The following is a 24839-nucleotide window of genomic DNA, read 5'->3' as shown; positions in this document are numbered from 1 at the left end:
GTTATGTTTACACTTTAACTGAACTAGATTGTTATTTTTCTTATCCTTTATACAGACAAGAGGGGGAAGGGAAAATTTTGCACTAAATTTACCCTTCTCACACTTCTATTTCTATCAGTTTCAGTTTAGTTAGTATTTTCCTTCTCTAAACAAATTATCCTTTTTGTTTCATGTGATATATTTAGCAAATAGTCTGCTTGATTTAACTGGCTTTCAGTTAATTTTAGTGCAAATCAGAGAGAACAGGTTTGTTAATAATGTCAGAAAGTGATGGTACAAGTAACAACAGTGACCTACTGTCCAAATTTGATTTGGTGGTGGGATCAAACTTGGAGAGAGGAACTGTTGAGAGGATTTTTTCTGAAGATGTTTAATTCATTTGGCTTTTTTAACCAACAAAGTTTAGCCATTTTTAGAAAAGAATAAAAGAATGTAATGTATAGAGCACCAGTCCAGTTCCCTGGTGCTCATGGAAAAAAGAAACATAATTGTAACTTATGTCTATTATCCAGGCTGAACTGTCTTTCTCCTTCCTTGCTTTTCAGAAGCAATACGTTGTAATAGGAGCATTGGGTTTTATTTATAAATTACTTTTTTTTTTTTTTTTTTTTCCTGTTAGTTTATCAAGAGAATTTTTCTTTCTCTGCAATTCAAGTATAGCCTTAATACATGAGGTATTCCTCATGTATTAAGGTTCCAGATTTGCTGTAATATAATTAGAATCCTTGATAATATATATATATATATGTACATGTATACATATTTAGCTCCTGTGGAAAACACATTTTGATAAAAAATGGTGTAACAAGTGTTATAAGAGCATTGTGTAATAGCATAGCACTCAATTATTATAAAATGGCAAAAGTAGCCAACCTGATCACATCAAACTCAGTTATATATCTCAGTATTCATAAATCTCTCAGATAGTGACAGTCATTCCACAAAAAATAGATGTTTTAATATTCTATCAGACAGCCGCTTCTGCATGTTCCATTTATAATTCATCTTAATAGATATTAATCTCACACTTACTACAGTAGAAGGAGATAAGAGCAGAAAAAAAAAAAAAATCTAAAACAGAGCAATTCTACTTTGAATATGAGGCATGCCCAAGCGTTTTACAAATTGTTTTTTGTTTGTTTGCTTGTTTGCTTATTTTGCTTCTACCTGAAGGAAAAATATCACCTTTCTCTTTAAAAGAAATCAAAATCAGTAGTTCAAAGGTGACATGGTGGGTACTAGTATCAGCAAAAACAAACAAACAAACAAACAAACAAAAAAAAAACAAGTGCTGTCTGATAAGTGATCTTCCCTGAGCACAAAGTACATGCTCTGAAAACATGACATCAGTCACTATAAGATTAAGGTAATTAAAACTAAGCAAAAGTACTGTTCTGAACTTTTTGTCTCCATGAATTACAGACTCAGCAGCCAGTTTATTGAGTTTACTGCTACATTAATCTGAAGCAACAGCAGCATCCAGTGGCCTGTTAGGCTCAGCCTAGCTGTGCTGCCTGTGGACTGCAGATGCTCAAAGGTCACAATTTTTTTCTCAGTTTTCATGTACTCAGTATCTTTCTCAGTTTTCATGTTTCAGTTTCTCAGTCTCATGTATTCTCAGTTTTTATACTATTGTGAAAGGAGCAGGAGGATTTCAGGAGGCTCTATCAGCACCCTGCAGATTTGTCTCTGCATAAATTCTATATAGATTATAGCTCTTGCTTTCCTCTATGTTATGCTAAAGGACATGGAAGAAGTCATTCAGAACAGCTTTAGGGTTTTCAGATTTGCTTTATTAAGTGTCTGTTCATCAAAACAGAGGCACAAGTGAGCAGTAGGGTATTCAGAACACTGTTTAATATACATAAATTGTGGGACCTTCAGACTAAATAGTATTCATAGTTGTTGAGTAAGATGCAGTCTTTATCTACTAGACAGCAATCAGATGAACTGACAATGTTATTTATGTGGTATCAATACTGACTCTAGACAGAACTGCAGTAGTCTCTACAGAACTTAAATGAGTGGGAGTCCTGTTATGTTTGGTGCTGTCTGCCTTTTCCTGAGGGAGGAAAAGAAGTTCTTGCTTAAAAAGAGTTGCATAGAAAAAATATGAATGTTAACTATGCACAAGATGCAGTATGGGGATAAATAAATTATTTTGTCTCTCACAATATTTAATTAAGAGGATTCCTCCATACATATGGAAGTGACCTAGTAAATATATAATAGTTTTTCTCTTCCTTAGCAGTATTTTTTTTTTAAACGATTATTCTCCTACAGTTTTATACATATAGATCCATGAGCTGCATAGCAAAAAGTAGCATATTTTAGGAAATGTCTTGGAAAATTTCACAAATCAAAGATACATCTTTTTTCAGAGTGTTTGATTAATTGGGATAGGCAAAATGTCATTGGTAGGGTATGTATTTTATACTTAGTAGAGTATATACACACATAAGTTCTTATACACACATAAGGATATAGTATTTGTGATGTTAAGTGCAAGAATGATACAATATGAAATAAAAACTTTGTATTCACTTAGCAACAGTATTATGCATGCATACTTGCTTATCATATAGCAATCATAATTCTTTATATAATATTTAAATAGGAAACTTAAAAAAAAAAGAAAAGATAACTTAGTAAATGGCCATAGAAGATGAAAGGCATGTGTACTCTTCTGTACTAGTCATGAATAAAAGTTAACAACTCTCAGTTCTCTCAAGCATCAGTATACTGTTTGATATCAATTTTATTTAGAGTGCCCACCAGAATCTAGTCAAGATCGAAGCCAGAGAATTTTGGAATATTACACTAGCCAAAATTATGTACAAATATAAATATACATATTTAAGCCTACCAAATTAATCATGAGATTTTCTCTGTGTCATTTCTCTTAATAGCTAATGCCTCTTTTCTACCTTTAAAAACTTTCCTACCATCCCTATTTTTATTTCCCTCCCATTGTGTGAAGGACTTTGTAAAAATATTATGTACCTCTGCCTAAAGAATTAAGTAGTTTTTGACTATGTGGAGCAATGCTGTCTGCAATTTAAATTTATAGAGAGTGTCAAGGACAATTAGAGGCTGTGTTGAAAAAGGACTACACGGAGGTACTTGTTTAAAATTTGCTGAAAAAAAAAATGCAAAAAAAAAATAAGTTTGAAAAGTTATTTAAAAGCATACTTTAAATATTAAAATATCAATTACCTTCCCCTTGTGTTCTTTCATTCATTTTATTTTTATGCACTCAACTTGGCAACAACTTTGAATGTTTTATGGCTGTTTTATCTCTTAGAATACTTTTGAAAATTAGTTTGTTGCAGGAAGACATGGTGGATAAGTAGCTTCTATTAGACAAAAGCTGATCTGTCTACAACAGCATTTGATTTAAATAAGCCAAATAGTAAAGGCCAAGCATTAAAATAATAGGTAAACCACAACATACTGAAAACTCAGTTACAATGTTTTATTTAATTATTATGAACTTGTGATTTAAATATTTGTACTTAAATTTCAGTTTTAGCTTGCCTCAGCTTGGCCTTGCCAAGATAACTAACTCTCCCTGCCTTGGAAATTTTTCATGTCAAATGTAGTATTTCTTACATCTCAACAGTGTTGGTGGAAAGAGGAAAGGGAAAGGAACTAGACAAGCTGTATGAGAACTTAGATGTGGAAAAAAAGAAAGCAAAATGTTCTAATTATGCCCATATTACAAATTTTTTGTGAATTTACTGAAGTGTATTTTAAAACACAACTACTCACTGAAATTTCTCTAGGGCAAATTTAGAGATATATAATTTTCAGCTTTAATTTATTAATGGACATAATATATCCTCTTTTTTTTCTTTTCATTTTTTTTTTTTTTTCCTTTTAAGACATATTTCCTTTTTAACTTAAAAAGCTCTTCATTAACTAAAAATAAATGAATAAACCTTTCTAGAGAGTTTCCAAAAGCTTCCCATACATCAGTTTACTCAGTTAAAAAAGAACACTATTTTTAGTCTTTCATAATAATACTTTTATTTCTCCTAAACACATTAGTATCTCCTTGCATCTATTAAAATTAATATTTTCTGCAAATTACAGATCAAAACCATATATTTATGTTTTTTTTTTTTTTGTTTTTTTTTGTTTTTTTTTTTAAACCATATTATTAATTTATATAAATTAAGGTTATATAGTAATCAATATTCCCAACTTTTGCAGGAATTGACATATTGACATATTGACACATATTGGCACATATTACTCTAAAAATGTTTTCAATGTTTTCAATGAGCAAATAATTAATTTAATTTATTCGTTGTTATTTTCAACTAAATAACATTCCACTTGGGAACAGTGTGTCTTCTTCCCTCCCTCTCTTCCTTCTTTCCTAATTCATAAACTTTTACTAATCTTTTGAAAATTCAGTTTGTTTGACTCCATATATGAGTCCAGTCTCCAAGGACAATTTTTCTCTTTAAAAATAGGAGAAAAAGTCATAAAATCATAGAATGAAATAGGCTGGAAAAGGCCCCTTAAAGATCGTCTAGTCCCAACTCCTTCCCCACCATGGGCAGGGATACCTTCCACTAGATTAGGTTTCTCAAAGCCACAAGCTGGCCTAGAATGCTTCCAGGAATGGGGCATCCAACTGCCTCTCTGGGCATCTCATTCCAGTGTCTCACCACCCTCATAATATATAATTTCTTCCACACTTTGTGATCAGGAAATGACTATTTTTAATGCCAAATTAGTTAATAGAAATGTGACATTAAGTAAATCTACAAACTTATCATTGAGAAACTACTCTTTTAGCATTCTTATAGTTGAATAGTTCCTCTTTTTGGTCCACTTGATTTCTTGATTTCAAAATACATCAGTTTTAATCTTGTGTGTTTTAAGTATTAGGTGGGTACCCGAGATTAAAACTGATGTATTTTGTCTATAAAGTCTTCGTTCAGAGAAAAAGAGAATTCTTTTTCAGCCCATTTTAAGAACTAGTTATAGACATTTTATTAGTTTTAGTTTCTTTCTGTACGTGTCAAAATAGGTAAATAGCACCTCATTCTTTTTCCTCAACAGAATACCTCCCCCACCCCCCAAATTTCCAATGAAATATGGAGCAAGCCTCATTCTTTCTTCCTCAGTAAAATACGCTTACCCTCCAACTTCTACTGAGAGTGCAGCAAGCTGAATAGCCCTCATGTTACTCTCCCTTGCCAGAAAGCAGCCACAACACTGACGCTAACTTTTTGCAGAGATGTTTGGGTTTTGCTAGCAGTAAAACCGTTACATATGGTTAAAGCTAATACCTTTAAGAAACAAGTATTTCTGGAAGCTATCAGGAGTCTTTTGTCACTGATCATTTGAACCTTTTCCTTTGTATTTTCTTCCTAATTACTGTCATCCCAAAAAATCCTTCATCAACAGATAAATATTCTTTTGTTATGAATACAAAGCTGGGCAGATGAAGGAGAGCAGCTTGTCTTCTAGCACCTTTCTGCACTGTCCCCAGACCAGGCTGGGGGCATCGGCAGCAGCCCACTGTCAGGTTCAATCTTCCAGGGCCCAGACGAGGGAGTGAGCATAAAGGAAAGAAAATAGTGGGAGGGAAGAGTGGGAGAAAAAGACCAAGAGCTTGCAGGGTGGTAAAAATTGGACAGGGTGAACAGTTGTAAAGATGGGAGCTGTAGAGATGGAATTCATCAGAGAAAAGTATATATAGAAGTTAGTTTCAGCTACCTTTGATACACTCCAGTTGCATATTGTTACATCTATAATTTTATTTTGGATCTATTTATACTTTGCTCTCATAGGTGTTTTTATTTGTGTGCTTGTTTTTATTTTTATTTTTTTATAATTTTAAAGACACTTGTCTTCAAAATTATTCTGAACCTTGTCTTGCCACAATACAGAGAGAATGATGATACAAGCAAGATGTTGACTGGACACATATCAGAAGAAGCGGAATTGAAAAGAAAGTAGAGGAAGAGGTAGAAATACAGCAAGAGTATTTCTCTAGATGCCTTAAAGATTTTTTCTTTTTTCTGTTTCAGTAATATTGACCATCCAAATAACCTTTTAAATTTTTATTTATAAAAATAAAATAAATAAATAAATAAATAAATAAATAAATGAAATAAAAACAGTCTGGTAATTTTTCCCATCTCATTGCTACAAAATAATATTATAATCAGAGCTGACTCTAGGTTCTAACTGTGGTTGTTATTTTTTTGTTTTGTTTTGTTTCTTTTTTGTGTGTGTGTTTGTTATTAAAAAGAAAGAAAGAAGGAAAGAAAGGTAAAACCTTTGTTATTTCAAAAACTAACATTTCACTGGGGTTATTTTCTTTCTTCATTCAAGTTACGAGTGTATTCTCATAAGATGACAAGCTGTCTCAGAAATGCTTTTTCAAAATAAATAAATAAATAAATAAATCCTTTCTTCCCCAATACTTCTGCCTTTAAATTAAAGATAAGTGGCTTTGATTTCATTTTACTCAGTACTGCACATAGTAATTTTTTGCAGTGCAAAAGGGATGTGAAAGACTTCTAAATCAGAACATTAATGTTTTATAACAACTAGGCCATCACTTTTCTCTTTGAGTGACTTCATACGTTGCAAGATACAACTCAGGCACAATCCTTTTTTACTTAAGAATATCATCCAAATCTCAATTTTTTATAGGCTGCTACCCAGAGATCTCAAAGTAAAGATGCTGTTCCACAAATCTGCAGTCTTTTAATGCAGAAGACTCTACATTAAATTAAAAGCCGTGTTTCATTAATAACTATTTTGTCACTGATGATTAAATTACATGTGGCAGAAAAAACACTAATACTTTAAAATGTAGATAAAAATAACTAAACAAATAAATATAAAAAGAAATCTAAGGCAATTTGTGCCCATCTTTTAAAGTAATTAGCAACTAAGTAACTAAGAAAGAAATAAATGACTAATTACCGACAGGTCGATGAACTACTGTGCAAACATGAAGATTTGGGACTTCATTTGGAGACATGAATGTCCAAATATAAGCATTATTATGTATAATTTATTATATATTAAAACAATGAGTTAGAAAATCTCATGTTAAGATTTTCCACCCTAAGAAATATTTCTTTATACAAATGTATGCAAATCAGAAATGCATTGTCTACACACAGTTATTTATGATGATGAAGAGGTCAGGATTTTTCCTATACTAGTCTTAAAGTTAGCAGACCTTTTGCTTTTATTATGTTTCACATTTGTCTTAGGTTCACTGTTCATTGGCTGTGAATCAGTTTTAGTACTGAAGACTGCAATTAAACATTTAAAAGCTGCAACATTTCTACACAATCAGTAGTTACTTAATCTATACCATAAAAGATGTTAAAATATTCAGCAGAGCTGCAGAGGGAAGGAAACTTGCAGTATCAGCAGGAATACAAAATTCCAATTTGCAGGAGCAGTCTATTTTCTGCTTTACCAACCTGAAACTGCACAGATTTTGTATATCTTATATATGTTGGTAAAAAAGAAGTTCTAATATTTTTTGCTTGTTCAACAGCAAGTATTATGTAATGTAAAAGTGGAGAAATAGTGGAGAAAAGTGGAGTTACAAGCAGTTATTACTGCTAGCTTCAGAGCTTTGGTAAGCTGGTTTGATTCATTTTTGGGTAAGGAGTTTAGTATGCTGTGTTTTTGCATTTTTTTTTTCCCTAAGTTTAAAGAGCAAATTATTTTGTAACTTATGTAAAGATAATACTGATTTTTATTTTTTTTTTTGTGCTGTTGAGGATCACAGGTGAAGGGAAAGGCAGACTATTTAACTTTTCTCCCAAAACTACAACTGATTCCAAATGAATGATGATATGAATGAAGAATAATGAAGATAATGGGAGTTAGCTTCAAGCAAACAAAAAGTTATTCTTTATGCAGTTGTGTATGTTATACTTCATTATAATTAAAATAGAAAAACAATATGTGAAACCATATAATAATTTTAATTGTATCTCACTATTAATTAATCATCCACGATAATCATATAATTAAAACTGCTATATGCAAACCTCGTAGTACCAACTTGTGTCTGTGGTGCTATATTAATCTTTCCTATGTATTTCTACATTGAGTCACCAGCATGCTAAGCTTTTCACTGAAAGCAATACAGTGTTTGTCCTGAAGGTTTCTTCTTCCTTGGTCTTGAATCTTTTTAGCATCATTTTTATACGCTGCCAGAAGGAGGGTACCACTTATATTAGTCATAAGTGTCTGTCGTGTGGGAACTGATGTGTGTTAGGCCCAAGGATTTGAAATTGCAGCAGAACCTCTGCCTGATGAAGGGATTGGCACAGTGAGGAGGTGAAGTCACAATAGCTTTTTCCCAAGTTGTTTGCCAAGTCCTAAATTCCAAAGTATAAGCTTGTGTGGACAAGATGTGGTATAATGTTTAGCTGCAAAACATAAGAAGAATAGGAAAGAAGGGCTGAGAGTCCTCAGGTAAAAGGATTGAATGTGAGGTTATATCTTTGCATATCAGGTTTTGGTGGAAACTGAGGAAAGAGAAAGATGGTCTAGACAATGAGCTTAAGTGCTACTGGTGGGGAACCAGAGCAGTGAGGCAGAGATATTTGGTCTTCCTCCTCCTCTGAAGATAAGTGGGGTGGAGGGATTGGCTGTGTTTTTCACCTCTCAGGGGGAAACAGTACCATCACAATTATTAAAGAAGACCAAAGGAGGGAGGTCACAGATGGTTCTAACCCAGGGGCCAGCAAAGGTGTGGGAAGAAGGTGAGAGTGTCACAGGGATCTGGCTACTTATGTGGACCCCAAAAAAAATGCAGTAACACATCACTTTACCCTCTTCTGAATCCTGCTGTACTCTGAGGATGGCAAATTAAAATTAACTTCTTATTTGGAATCATTAAGAGATATGTGACACAAACCTCTTGGGTGTTCTAATTAATTCCTCTGTGAAGTGGTTAAACCCCTAGTGAAACCTTATTTTCATGTCTCCTTGTCTCTCGTGTTTTGTCAAACCTTTTAGATCAGTTAGAGAAAAAATGAAATGAGAAAACAGTTTTGTGGCAATTTCTCTCCATTTGGTTATTAGGTAGGGTAAATCATCTGTTCTACAGAGATATGTTGTGACAGGGTAGTTCTGCAATTGCTTGCTTGCCTGAGGGGAATACTCTTCAGGAAAGACTGGAATTCTCTAGTTACTTAATTTGTTTTAGGTGAATTGCTTACATAAATACATTTTAGGAAGAATAAAGGATATCTGATGTATTTCAAAATATCAGGGGGTAGGGTTGGGGGGTAGGGGGGGCGGAGGAATTGAAGTCACTGAAGCTTTCTTCCAGTTAGTTAGTTTTAGTGGCATATCTTCATATCTTCAGCTGAAATTCTCTTAGGCTGAAACTCTTCCATCAAGCAAAGTAAAGCAAAAAACTCTTCCATCAAGCAATGGTAAGAACTCTGTATGACTTCCAGTATAACTAGTCATTTCTTAGAAACTGGTAATTTTTTGAAAGCTATAAATAATCCAAGATAAATAGTCCAGTTACTAGCATACTTTGACTCCCTGTATTCTAGTGTGCAGGATTTATAGCAACCCATACAGACATTTTCTCCTTTTTACTGCACAAAGTAATAATTGATATTTTTGGACTCTCTGACTATTTCATATTTCAAAATTATTTAAAGTTTGTTTTATTCCCACTCTTGAATTCATTCTATTTGTTCATACATCCCATTCCAAGTGTTTTTATTCTCAGTGCAAGATATGAGTAATAGACCTCTACTATAGTTTTCTCAGCAATCTCTTCTATGCTCATTCCACACCTATCATTCTAATTGAGCTTAATTTTCATTTAGCTTGAGACTGTGTACATCCAGTTTTTCAATTGTAAGAAAACCTGGATATTAAGCTACATTGTTTACTCTTTAACTATAAAATAAGCTAGCATGTCCATAAAATAGTAACAATTTATTTTTTTCTACTGCTTCTGCTATTACGGATACTGAGATATTCTGATAAGAAAGTATGTCCATTTATGTAGTTTGTACTGTAGTACTTCTTGAAAAATATAAATTTTTGCTATTACAAAACAAAATCTGAATACAGAAAAAAAAAAAAAGAAAAACAACAACAAAAAAAGATATCATAGAAGAAAAGTAACTAGAAAGTATGTGATGAAGTGCTACAATTTTAGGTATAATTTTGTTAGCCATTTTGATAACTTGTCTGGAAGTATGAAAGAGTTCATTGTGATATTCATATAAGATGTTATACTGCAAGGAACATCACCGAACTCAGTGCAGTTAATATGTAGATAAATGTTCAGTATCTATAGTATTGCATTTGATTCTGATCATCAGTTTATTGACACAAAAGAAGGATTATAGAGAAGGGAGATAGTATTCACTAGTAGCAAAAAATGACAAAGAAATCTTCAAAAAGTAATAAAAAAGAATTAAATATGTGCTAGTTACCTGAAAGAACTGCATGACTGGGACTGATTTTTGTTTTAGCTCTCCAATTAAATTTAGTTTAAAAATGAAATGAACAATGAACTACATATGTATATATGTATACATATGTATTGACACTGAAATTGAAAACACATAATACTATTTCATTAACAGCCTAACTTACCTGAGTCAAAGTGTAATATATCTTGTACATCCATATTCCATTGTGGATTTACTTTTACTGTCTTCCTTCTCCAATTAACAAAGTATGCAGCACTGTTTCAGCATCTTCAACAACTTTCACACAGGTTCTTGTACGGAGTCAGATCTCTTCTGTTTACAAAAACAAACAAACAAATAAAAAATAGTGTCTGATTTTTGGCCAAAATTATGGTGGTTACATAGTCATACAGGTTTTATCAATGTTGCAGGTTCCACTTCTGTGAACTTTTGTATGTTGCTTACAGATATATCTCCTTTATTTGTTCATAAAATATTCTGTAATATTTCATTGAAAACTCTTCATTTGTCCAACTAGGCTTAATTTTGGTCCTTCAGCAACATTCTAGTTTACAATTTTATTTTCTCCCCACTTTTTAATAATGAATCATCAAATATTTCTTTTCCCTGTAATTGTGATATGCAGGTCATAAATCAGGATTATTTTTTAAATGTTTTAAATTATAAGTTTTAAGATCAGTTCAGTACAAAGATTTCCAAAATTCTAGATCAATTAAAATCTGTGTAAAAATTAGTTCTATTTGGGATTTTCACCGAGCTAGACGAATGTGGTATTTGAGGCTGCCTGTTTTTAAGTTCCTTCAGAGCAGCATTATTAACAGACAAATATTAATTATTATGAACACAATAAGATATCATTAAAAATGGTATCTTGAAACTATGGAAAGTTTTCAACATACACACAAAACACATAAGAACAAACGAAAGTTTATAGAATGTAATTTCTCCTTTTGTTGTCTTCAGTGGGAATTGGCTCTAACTTTATCTTTAACACTAATATTAGGTCTATGTATCCAAAGGTTTATATATCCCAGACTGCTGATTCTATTGCTTTTATTGCAAGAGAGAAATGGGAATGTAATTCATTTGATTATGATTTCATGTGTTTAATTTCACTTTTTACACACTTATTTATCACCACTGACTATAATAGAAGTTTTGAGTGACTATTTGAGACTTTGAGATCTAACTCAAAGGAACACTTAAGGCAGATGAAATATATAGCTTTTAAGTAGGAAGAAGCCAGTAAGCAGTGAAGGCATTCAGAAAATCAGTTAGATACTTATCTACAGATGGAAAGTTTCTATTCAGTTTCTATTTTTTACAGATGTCCCCTCACAATTATTTAAGCCAAGGTTTAGGTCAAATATTTGATTCCTGAATTAGATCTTGCACTTCTCATTGTAGTACAGTCTCAGTGATTTTCAAGCTACAGTCACACAGAAAGGAAACATTTTACTTTTGGGGTAGAGTACCCTGGATAATACTGGGGTAAGAAAATGTCATTATCTGACTTTATTTTCTGTTAAGACATAGACAACTAAGTCTATTGAATCAAAACCATTAAAAATTCAGGAGGAGCAAGATTTAATTATTGAATCATTTTTCTAAAACTTTCCAACATTCCATTTATTTATTTATTTATTTTCCCCAGATTCTTTTATCCCTTTTCAGAAGGCACCAACTATTCTTATTTCAGAACACTTGGTTTTTCTATTGTTTCTTTTTCTACCACCTGTGAACTCCTGCCTCATTTCGCTGTGAATCTTAAATTAGGATTTACAAAACATTTTAAATAGAAACCTGATCCTTTCTTTTAAATACTGTGTATCAGGGAACAGGTTGTACAGGACAAAGAGCATGCAGCAGTTACTAGATTGGAGGTGGGTATCCAGAAAAGAAGAAGGAAAGAGGAGGATTGTCTTTTATCACCCTGTTGCTTTTAGATCAAATGGCTTTTCCTAATCTAGTTCAATCTAACTCAGAATCAGTAATACAGTGGGTTTCCACTTCTGGTTCTTCCTCTTTTCTTCAATAATGTTCCCTACTTTGCTGCATCTTCTTCCAGAATTAGCTGGTAATCAAGTGGCAACATAATCTTCTTCTAAACGCTTTGTAGAGTCAGGCTTAAATTGTACCATCTGCTCAGGATTGATGTGCTATGGACAGGAGCAGATGTCTAGCTGCAAGCAGAATTTAGTAAGTTATCTTTGGATTTCACGTGTCAGAGCAATACAACTACTAAAGTGTTTTTTGTCTTTTTTTGTTTGTTTGTTTGTTTTGAATTGATTTTCAGGTTTGTACATAAGCACACATGTAGGAGAGATTAGGTTTAAATGCTGGTTTTTGTTGTTTGTTTTCCTCCATGGAACTACTTGAAAGTATTTTAATTGTGCATCCTAGCTCTTAAATAACAAAAACAACAACAACAAAAAGAGCTCCCAAGTCTTTTAGAACTATTTTTTACAGTTTTTGTTTAGACATGAAAAATTAAGCTTGCAACCTACATAATAAATAGCAAAATCTTATGGACAACTTTTTTGTACTTGCGTTAGCTATGACAGAATGGAATAGACATGCATAAGTGGACACAGAGAGTTTGCAAGGCTATGGATTTATATATCCTATCTAGAGTTTTTAAGTTCAGTTCAGAAAACTGTCATTCTCAAAAGACAGATTTGTTTTAAACAAATTACCCTCGGTTTTAGCACGTAAAGAATAACAGGCAAAACTGATTCATTTATCAATATCTTTGTAATTCATATGAGGTTAAAAGTTTTAACAGCACATTCCGAATACTGAACTTCAAACATTATTTGAAACTGTTGAAGGGAACATTCCAATTCAATGAAATCAGTAGGTGTTACATCAGAACTAAAAAGACTTCAATATGTTTTCAATACACCTAAACTGGATTTCATTTAACAAAATTTATGGGAATTCAAGGTGAGAGTCTTCTTAAGTAATCAGAGTTATTAAATTGGTGTGACACTTATAGCTAATACAGGGACATTTCTCTGACCTGTTTAAGGATTATTCCTGATTTTTCTTTTATATTTCAGGATTTTGTCAAATTAATTATAACTTGGAGATTAAAACATTGGTCAGTTAAGGTAACATACTTACCATAATTTCTTTAATAGTCAAATGCTATGATCTCAGAAGGGGGACATCCTTTGAAAATTTCTTACTAAATAAAAGTAACATATACATGCTTAGAAATAGAATACAGTCAGTGGTAAAACTTGGTAAGGGAAGAAGTAATGTGTAAAATGAAACTGTTTGGAATATATTTCCAGTATTTTTTTTTTTTAAGATTTATATTTTGTTATATGCTCAATTATAACACTTGCAAAGCAAAATTGCCATTCAAAAATATCAGAAAGAAGAAAAGTCTGTAAAACTATCTCTATGAAATGAAAGACAGTGATAAATTCCAGAGTTAAGAAAGATATATCTTGACCAACTGGTAACTCTGAACCATTAAAGAACAGGAGATGTTATTAGACAAAGCAGCAGGTGCATCCTGAAAAACAAAACAAAACAAAAAAAGTTACATTTTTTAATGCAGATAACATTCATTCAATACAATTTGGTGACAACATGGGCTCAGCAAGTCTCAAGGCCAGGCAGTGCAGGGCTGTGGGAAGCTGGGAACCAGCTCTGCTGTGTCTTTGCTGGGGAAAGGACTGATGGCTCTGGAATCTGAAATGAAGTTCTGGGCTGTTGACAGGGTGGAGGAACCCTGGGGGAGGCTGGGCAGTGTCATGACAAAAAAATGTTCTAGGTCCTTAAAACTAAGAATCATTCTTCTAATTGTTTCTGTTTGTCAGAACAAAGACCTAAAGGGACTTTACTCTTCAACTGGGCATTGTCAATAGATGGCTGCACAGTTAGATAGATGTGTTTAATTCAGAGATTCACAATCAAATGGTGCTAGTGAAACTGACAGCTCAACCTAGAACAAAACAAGGGTTACTATGACCTTTTGAACATCTCACCAATATTACAAAAATTATAAGAAAATATTACTGTGGAAAGAGAAGAAAGGGAAGAAGAGAGGGGGAGAAAAGAGGGAAAGTGGGAAAAAGACAAACAAGCAGTAAGGCAATATTTACCAACCTCTATTCACATTAGTATGTGAATAGAGATGAGAAGATTTTGGAATCACCACACTAACAAACTGAGAATACACTTTCATTTCTAAACTCCAGTGAATTGGTTTCTGTTATAATGAACTCAACCTATCACTTACTGTCCCGTATCATTCTATGTCCTGCTTAGAAATCCACTTAAGAGTTCACATTAGACATTAGAAACCTAAACACTAAGGATTTGTGCATGAACAATTAAATCCTTGTTTATTTTCAAGATTTGTGTTTCTGAGTAGCTGCCCTCTGCTTCTTATCTCTGAGCCCAGCTTTGAACACCCCTTTATGTTCACAACTGCAATGTCTTCTCTTCTGCTTTTGATAATTCTTTGTAGAATCTTATCAGTCTTTAGCCACAGAATGAATATGAGCAACAATTTATCAATAATGAACTGCAGAACTATCCATGAAAAGGCATGTGTTCATTGCTGCTAAATCACTGTTTCTGAATCATATTTTCACCTTTCTTGATGATACATTCTAGTCTACTATCATGTGATGTGACTAGTTTGATTAGACTTGCATATTTTTGTCACAGAATACTGCAAGAGGTTCTGCTGAGTTTCAACTTCTTTTTGCTAAATGTTCCTCTTAGTCTTAAAAACAAATCACTTCAAAGATTATGCAAATACATACTCAAACAGCTGATGAGCATATTACTTGACCTTGAATTTTAGCCTTCGTAACAATTCTTAGTTTCTAAAGATCTGATATATCAAATAAGCTTCCCCTATGATTTCAGCTCCAAAATTCATCCTTTTTATGTAAAGCATTTTTTATTTAAAATAAATAAATAAAATATTGGACACAATAGAAAGCTGACAGTAGAGGAAAAAAATATAAGGTTATTAAATCAAGGGTTTTCCTGCTTCTTTGTTTTTGAAGCATCTACACTCTTCAAAAATTTTCCATAGAAGTATAGCTACCAATATAAAACAAAATAAGGAAAAAAAATCTACATATTCCCATCATACATTCAGATATTTAGGATATTATCTACCGAAGTATGAATTAATTAGGAACAGTCAAAAACTGATACTGTATTTTTAGCATTAATATCTACCATAAGACCATCAAAACTATTCCTTTAAGGAAGCTACCTCCTTTTATCAGCAGTTCTTTAAAATTATTGAGCAGATTTTTTTTTTCAAAAAAAATTGTTTTTCTTCTCATCTGACAAGAATATATGTTAAATATAATATATATTTTCCTAAATATTCCCAAAGTGTAATGTTTAGTAAATTAAATGTATTTTTCTCCTAAGATTAAAATATGAATGAAAGTATAAATGTCATAAATACTATAAAGAGACTTCTCATCTAATTGTAGTATATACTTTGAACTTAAGGACTGATGCCATTGAAGTCTTTAAAATTCCTACTTAATAGCTAACTGCATGTGATTATGAAAGCCACAGATTTTTGTTTCCACTAAAGACATTATTATTTTTTTGTGTTAAAAACATATTGATGATATATCCAGGAGAACTATCCTTAATACATTAGCCTGAAGTGTGTGCTTCCAATTGCCTAAATTCCAAGACCAAAATCCACTTAAGATACTTGATAAACATTCTTTCACAATAATAAATACATAGCATATATAACAATAATAACTGTTACTAGGTTTTTCTGCATTTTGTATTTCTTGAATAGTAAAGATTACTTAACAGAAAAGCAAAGTGAACAACAAAACAATAATATATCCTGTTTTGTTTCTTTCTTCCTTCTACTGAAATACATAACAAGAAACATGCAATGTAGTCCACTGGAGATTATTCAGTCTGGAAAGCTATTACAAATTCTCTCTGCTCTGTTCAGAAGCTTTCTTAAAATTTCCAGCTTAATGTTGCTTGGGGCACCTAAAGCTAAAACAAAATTTCTAAGGTTAACCACTCTTTGTGGTATTTTGGAGAGTAAACTCTGTGGATAAATAATTTTTATGGTATTTGAAAACAGAACAAAAGAACAATCCTTAACATTGTTTTGTAGAGTTTGCTCTGAATTCCTGGCAAGATACAAGTGCTGCAGTGACAGCTGCTCCTGCTCTTTTCCACTCCCCTCACAGCAATTGCACAACCTCTCACAGCTGCCCTGCATCTTGACACAGTACCCACTGAACACCAGCTACAGAGGAGGCACAGCATGTTTTCAATTTGAGTTGTCAAAAAATCAGAAGGGAATGGAAAAAAATTCTGGGAAAAAAATAAAAAATTAATATATATATATATATTTTCCAGTCATTCTATATAACTATGAAAATGTTGATAGTAGGACTACTCATGACTATGCATCCAAACCATCCAGCTCAAATGATAAGATTCATGGCTGAATCCTTTTTAGAGAGTGAATTTTTTTCTCAATTAATTTTGTGCATTATATTTTGAAATTAATATGTTGTCAGATAGGTTGCCTTCAGCAGGGAATGCACCCAAGTTGATTGCATTGGCAAAAACAAAGCTACTTTATGCTCTAGCTCTCTTGGTACAGACAGGTGCCTTCTTTCAAATGTTTTACATTCTTTGTATGTTAAGTCTAAACTAGCCTTGGGAATAGGAGCCAAAACCTGTTATTATATTTAGACTAATTGGCACTGCAAAATACACTCTTATTTGTCATTGAAATTTAAATCAAATTCAAATATAAATACATCCTTTGGACCAGAAGTATTCTTTTTTTTTAGCAAATAATTACACTATTATTTATTTGGAGTTATATCATTTTACATACTATGACATACAACATAAAAGATATTACTTTTTTTTTTTTTTTTTTTTTTTCTCTAAGCTTAAAAACCTTAGCAATCCTTGCATTGTATGGTAGTACTGAGAGAAGTACAGTTAACCTTGCAAGACTGCAGCCTAAGAGTTTCCTCTAATTATGGTTCTCTAATATGGTCCATACTAGCAAAATGTTGTTAATGACTGTCGTGGTTTAACCTGGCCAGCAGCTAAACACCACACCCTCGCTCATCCTCCCCCCTCCCTCTCTGGGATGGGGGAGAGAAATGGAAAGCGAAGCCCGTGAGTTGAGATAAAGACAGTTTAATAAGACAGGAAAATAATAATAACAATAATGATAATAACAATAATGATGATAGTACTACTACTAATAATGCATACAAAACAAATGATGCACAATGCAATTGCTCACCACCCACTGACCGGCCTAACCCCGAGCAGTCTGTCCCCCCTCCCCCGGCTAGCCACCCCTATATATTGTTCAGCATGACATCAGATGGTATGGAATACCCCTTTGGCTAGTTTGGGTCAGCTGTCCAGCGTCTGTCCCCTCCCAGCTCCTGCTGCACCCCGTCTGCCCACTGGCAGGACAGAGCAAGAAGCTGAAACATCCTTGGCTTGGTGTAAGCACTGCTCTATAATAATTAAAACATCAGCATGTTATCAGAACTCTTCTCATCCTAAGCCAAAACATAGCATTCTACCAGCTACTAGGAACAAAATTAACTCTGTCCTAACTAAAACCAGGACAATGTTACACAACAAGACACATCATTCTACCTCCATTTCAATTTCTTGTTGCAGTTAGACACGTTTTTTCCTATATTGTGTGCAGACAGTCTGCATACATATTATGTTTTTCACATTCCAGTTTTGAGTTCATGTAGCATCTTTGTTCTTCAAAAGTTTTAATCACCCTTCTGGTTCCCTAGAAGGGAACCTAAGAGACTTTAGTCTTATGAGTCTTGGTGCTCCAGTAGGACTTGCTCATAAATTTGAGTATTTATGTCTCAACTAGTTAATATAAAGACTTCCATCTGCTGGGGCAGTAATATCAAGCAATGTACACCCTTCTAAACAACCAGAATGGCAGAAAATAGGAAAAAAAAAATAATGTCTTCATCATTAAGCTGTTGAGGGAGGAAGAGATCAGCAGAGACAGTGGAGGTGGTGCAAATGCTCTTCTCTCTATTATATTACTATTAAAACTGTCACAGTAACTTATTATTGCTCCAAAATTGAAAAGCTTGAGAAAGAAAGTGCATGCCTTTCAGGAAGCCTGGGATTTTAGCTGTGAGTTTTCACAGGGAACAGGTGAGAGGGGAAGGGAAAAGAATGAAAATCCTAGAAATTATCAGAAACAGAGATACTTCAATTGTATTCTTGAAGGTATTCATTTAAAGACTAAGGTACTTTCATTGCATCTAGGCAAAGAGTTGATGGCCTGAAATCTTAGTCAAGTTAACCTCTAAAATAAATTTTTGACAATAAGAAGATTAATTTGTGAATTATGTAGCATAGGCAGTGATGCCAAAGAATATGTTTGTCTTCCTGTTTGGAATTCAGATAGTTCTGCAACAGACATCAGTCATGAAGAAACAGATTTTTTAAAAATTCTAATACAGCTTAAGCAGCATAAAACTTGCAAATACACATGTACCCCCCATGCATACCAGGTTTGGGGAAGATTCAGAGATTCATTCCCTTCCCAGCTGCTGGTACTGGGCATGCAATGCCCTGTTCCAGCCACCAATGCAGAACCGCAAATTCACCTCACATGTGCCAGACCCCTCCATTAGCTGGTTTGGGAACTCACACCACACCCACCCCTCTGGCTGGGAGTAGAATGCCCCTCTTGCCCCAGTAGCTGATGCTCCTCATCTGACTCCAGGAAATGTCACCCATTCCACTCACACATGCAGAGTTCCCACCAGTAACTGATACTGAAGCTATCACACTTGCTCCAGTAGTTGGTACTACAGGCCACGGTGCCTGCTCCCCACCCTGACTCCAGGATCTGGCACTGAGTTTCACTCACCAACATTCAGGTTGCACCTGTATCTAGCACACAGTCCTTGTATCACATAATAGTATGTTACACAGACAGAGACTTAAGAGAAAATTTAATATGAACATATAACATTGGACAGACAGTGATCAGGCACAAGGTTCAGACAGACAAGCGTTTGCAGAGTTATACAGTTTCTATAACTTCCCAGTATGGATGTCCTCCTCCCTTGCTGTTCACAAACTTATCCACTGCAAAGTCCAGGTCAATCTTCTTGGAAGTGGTGTCTATAGTTTGTCATTGTTCCCATGGAGCAAAGGTTCTTGCCATTGTTTCCATTTTTGCTTTGTCAGGTCTGTATCTCAGCATTTTGCTTATTGTTATCATCCCTTTACAGAAATCCTCAATCAGAAAACCATGCCTGAAGAAGCATTCTCATGTTTTATTTCCTGACCAAGTTTGGTTCCCATCACTTCCTCCCTTCTTACTATTCTTTTGTTGCCTTGGAAAAGCTCCTTGATCTGATACCTTTAAAGGAGCAGCCACTCTCCTTCTACATAACCTCACACACAACAGACTCACTGATAGGCTCTGTTACTTTAGTAAAGCAATTTAAAAAATCCTAATAAAAAATATGGAGGGGGAAAATACAGTTCATTGCAATATACTTATGATTCAAAAAAGCTGGGTTGGTTTGTTGAATGCTCACTGTACCAAGTGTCATGAGATGATAAAGAACCAAAGAAAAGGTTCCTTAATTTTGGTTTATTTAATGCTTTTTTTGTGGTGGTGGTTTTAGCTACGAGAATATGTTTAACCCTCTCTCTTTCATTTTAGCTATACTCTGTACTCTTCTCTTAATCTATAACTCATTGTTTGTTTGTTTGTTTGTTTGTTTTAATTTCTTTTAACCATTCTTCTGTTTTACTATTCTCTAAATAATACAAAAACAATCATGCTCTGTAATTAAAGGGATTAATATTTTAAGCAGAGTTAGTAGAGCTCTCACTCAAAAAAATACCATTCCAAATGCAAATCTAAACTTCAAATAGCTCATCACAGGGAAACAATCGGGTTCTAATCAGAAAGTATTGGTGCTATTATTATCTGTGGGCCTTGTCAGCAAGTCATTTGTGATATTGAAGTTACTGAGCATTACTGTTCTAACTTTGCTGAATCAGTCAGATAACACACTGATTGTGTTAAAAGCCTCAGTTGCCCTGCATTATTCAATGTTTCTGCTCCTGAGATCAAGTGAGATTCACTGCCTTGCTGCTTCATTGCCATACTGTTCAACTGGGCAGGAACTGTTGGATTACAGTATGGGAACAAGAACTGTATTTATGGCCATCAGTGTTGTACTGTGTCATACGTTGTTTCCATCACCTTCTAACCTATTTGAGAAGCAGAATTCTAAGGAAGGAAATAGGAAGGTTGCTTAGTATGTGTCCTGGTTTCAGTTAGGACATAGTAAGACTGTTAAGACAGGCATTTTCAGTTTTATTTTCAGTGGAATAGACCAATTTCAGTTTTGGTTTTAACCTACAACTTGATAACCTTACCTAGTGATTGTCCCCTACCACTCGTGTTAGAAATAATAATAATAATAATAATAATAAACTACTTACCTGGTTTCTGTCAGTTGTGATTTTATGACCTTCAGTCAGATTTTATTTCTGTTGTTTTTTTTTAATTAATTAATTTTATCTCGTATCATATGGAAGCCATAATATACATCCAAATACCTTGTTGCTTCTACCTTACTTCTTTAGTTTTATTAAAGTGCTTTTGAGATGAATTGCCTAGAATGAAACATGGAATTAAAGAATGACATAGCAAAATATAGGCTGCCATTGTAATTTGTCTACTTCTTAACTAGTAATTCCTGAGTTTTATTTCATTTTTTGTGCTGCAGACAATTAAGCATACACTTTCACAGAACTATCCAGGACTTCTGTAAGGAATAGTAACAGATTTTGGTTATGGCTATATTGCTAAATGAAGTAGAGCTATGTTCATATTCCAGACTCCAAAGATAAATAATATCAATAAAACCATATACACAACGATTAGAAATAGCACTGTCTTTGGCTTTTTTTTTTTTTTTAATGTCCAAATGACTGAAAATACATGTAAGTTAACAGCCAAAATTCTAGTGCTTTACCTCTATTCTCCTTTCTTTAATTATAAAAGAGGTGTATAAAAGCAGTTTTAGAGTCTAACACTATGTTAGGTGAAATTAGAAGTCTTTATACCCGTCATTTATATGCATAAAGATTTCTTGTCCTCATCTCATGTTACCATAGTTTATTTTAGTTCTGATTACTTTAAGAAAATGTTGTAATGTAAAAGACTCTCTGTTCTTGCTATTCATCCAACTTTTTACTTAACTTTAGAATTAAAATGAACAGGGCAGCTGCAGTACAGATAACCATTATGTTTCTCTGTATTGCAAAACATGTATTCTTCCACTTTACTTCTTGTAACAGAGTTACTAATCTGTGAGGCAGTAAATTGTATCGCTAATAAATCTTAGAAAAGTTTAATTAACTAAAGTGTCTTACTTTCAAAGTAAAAATCTTTTTGAAAATCCAAATTCATCCTATCAATAACACCAAGTTTAACTTCAAAGTACTCTCCAAGATTTTTGACTTCTTGATATAAAATTTCTTGATATAAAAAAATACCATTGATTATCACCCTATGTTCAATTTCTTTCTTTATTTATTTATTTATTTATAGTTAAAACAGTTCTCCTGTTTTTCTTCACCAGTCTGTAACCTCCATCCACGTGGAAACATTTTCTAAAAATTGTTTCCTTACTTGTCTTCCTGTCACCTGAAAGTAAGGCCAATTTAGCTGATAGATAGCTTACCATTTAGCAGTATGGTGTTTCCATATTTGATTTCTTTAAAAAAATAAAAAAAATAAAAATAAAAATAAAATATTTGATTTATTTAAATAATTTATAATATTCCTTTTATTGATTTATTTTAAAATATACTATTCTGTTTCATTGTGTAGTATTCTCTTTATAAGAACAAAATATTGAATAAGTATATCCGTAAACTAGCTTGCTGTGAATTCTAATACAAATAGTTCATTTAGCTTTTCCATTATGCTTTATCTTTCCTTTAGTGTTCTATTTTTGAGAAGACCATCTATCACCCTTGTCATCTCTCTGGAAAAATTATTATTTCTGATATGCTGAAAAATGTTTTTAATATGAACTATAGAAAGTCTTTTTAATATGAACTATAGCAAGATATTCATGGTTTTTGTTTGTTTGTTTGTTTTTGTTTTGTACAATCTTCAAGCTTTACATTTCTCTTTCCAGATTTTATGTTCCATTTTTGAAAACTGTTAGTTCCCTTTCTTCCTTTCTGAATTTAGAGATGTTGAGAGAAGAGCTATTCAAAGAAATTTATCTGTCTATCAGGAAAGCATTTAAATTTCAGAATGGTGTCTAGAGTCAATGAGAGAGATTTTGCACACACTCTTGAGCTAACATTTTTTTTTTTTTTTTTTTCTACTAGTAATAATGTAAATGGATCTGACTTCCTATTTATGACCACCCAAATGAGGGGTCAGAGGTGTTTCTGGTAACATTGCAGGATCTTACAAGAAAGGAGTCAGAGGGGAGATGGCATACAGAGCAGAAGAAGAGATTTCTTCTGACCTCTGAAGATCCCTTACCTGCTTTTGCTTTTGCAAAGAAAGTTGTTTGATTAATAAGTGACTAGCTTATATGAGGAATAGCTTTATTCTTCCTCATTACAACCTTTTTTTTGGGTTTTCATCAAAATATCAGAGAATTGTTTGTTCTCTGATATCAGAGTTTTGTTTGTTTGTTTGTTTCTATAAAGTCAACAAAAATTGAACAAGGAAATACTGGTACCTTCTCTCCTTTTTAGACAAGAGACAAAATGACAAGGGATAATTGTCTACTAATTTATTATATACATGGTGGTTTTACCCTGGTGGGCAGCTAAACTATACCACAACCTCAACCTCAATAACTCCACCTCCTCAAAGGAAGAGGGGGAGAAAATACGATGCAAAGGGCTCAAGGGATTTTTCTCTTTAAAAATGTATTTTGTAGACAGAAAAGATCAAGTATACTTAAAAGTAATATGATAAAATATTATTTCTATCACAATTATGTCAAACACATAATTTGTAATTGATTGCAAGTATCTGATAAGATATTTATCCATTCACAATTCTACATGAGAAATAATACTTTATTTCCAATTAGGTCTTTTCATAGTTTATTACTTAGATTCATCCTGTATGTCTGAATTTCACAGCAGATCAGGAAGAATCCCATGATAAAAAATAAGGTCCTCTGTGTATCAAATACATCACCAAAACTTGCAAGAAGACAGCAAGAGATTAAATAATTTAATAATGTTATAAATAATATAAATATAAATATAGATATAAATATAAATATAAATATAAATATATATAAAATATATATAAAAATATATAAATATATATAAACTTTATTATTTATTATACTTTAATAAAGTATACTACTTTATTATTATATATATATGTTTTTTTTTTAGAAATGGAGATATGGAATATTAAGGAGAAGATTACCAAGTCTACTCAGTGGAACAAAAACTTAATTCTCTGCTCTCCTAAAAGATTTTATTTTAAAGAAAAATAAGGTATTCAGCAAGACCTTGATAAATGTATTATGAAATTTTAATTCCCATTTCTCCTTTTAAGTGCATGTGGAAATACCAGAGTCATCTGAGAACTGGATTCATGTGAAACATTTCACTTATATCAGAAAGATGAATCATGATAATATTCACTTGATGCCTAAGCTAAAGCTAAGTCCTGTTGAGAACATTTGTCTTTTTTTTAGCTCATAGAATTATTTCTTGGTAAATTTTAGTTAAGAATAGACTTGATCTAGCGATGATATACTAAAACCCTGATGCATGAGCTACTACCAAAAAGTATCTATTTTTTCATTGTGACTGTAAGAATTTCTAATATAAGCTGCTGCATTACAGAGACTCACTATTTTTAGTTCAGATAAGGTGTTGTCCACAAACATTGTCACTGTCCATGTATTTCCAATGTATGTGTTATATTATTTGAACTACTAATATTATTTAGAAACATTTGCTTGAAAGTTTAGACAGAATGTTACGCCTACCTGCAGCTTCTTTGACATTTCAGGGTAATTCAGAGAATGCAAATTCCAGGGACCCCTTTAAATCCATTGGAAAAATCTGTGGCCACTTAATACTAATTCTAGTGTGAGACAAACAGGGAACACCTAAAATGAGAGTCCCTGAGTTGCTCTTTATGTCTACTGACAACCAAAGACCAGAGACTACGTTATGCTGCCACCTTGCAGAGATTATTTTCAGTAGACATGTTCAAGCTCATGTGAGCAGGATTTGATGGAAGTTAGGGTCAAATCAACTTTGGAACCACCTAAT

This window comes from Aythya fuligula, chromosome 1 (genome assembly GCF_009819795.1).
Source record: "Aythya fuligula isolate bAytFul2 chromosome 1, bAytFul2.pri, whole genome shotgun sequence".
Classification (NCBI taxonomy): Eukaryota; Metazoa; Chordata; class Aves; order Anseriformes; family Anatidae; genus Aythya; species Aythya fuligula.
Note: the sequence above shows the minus strand (reverse complement) of the source record.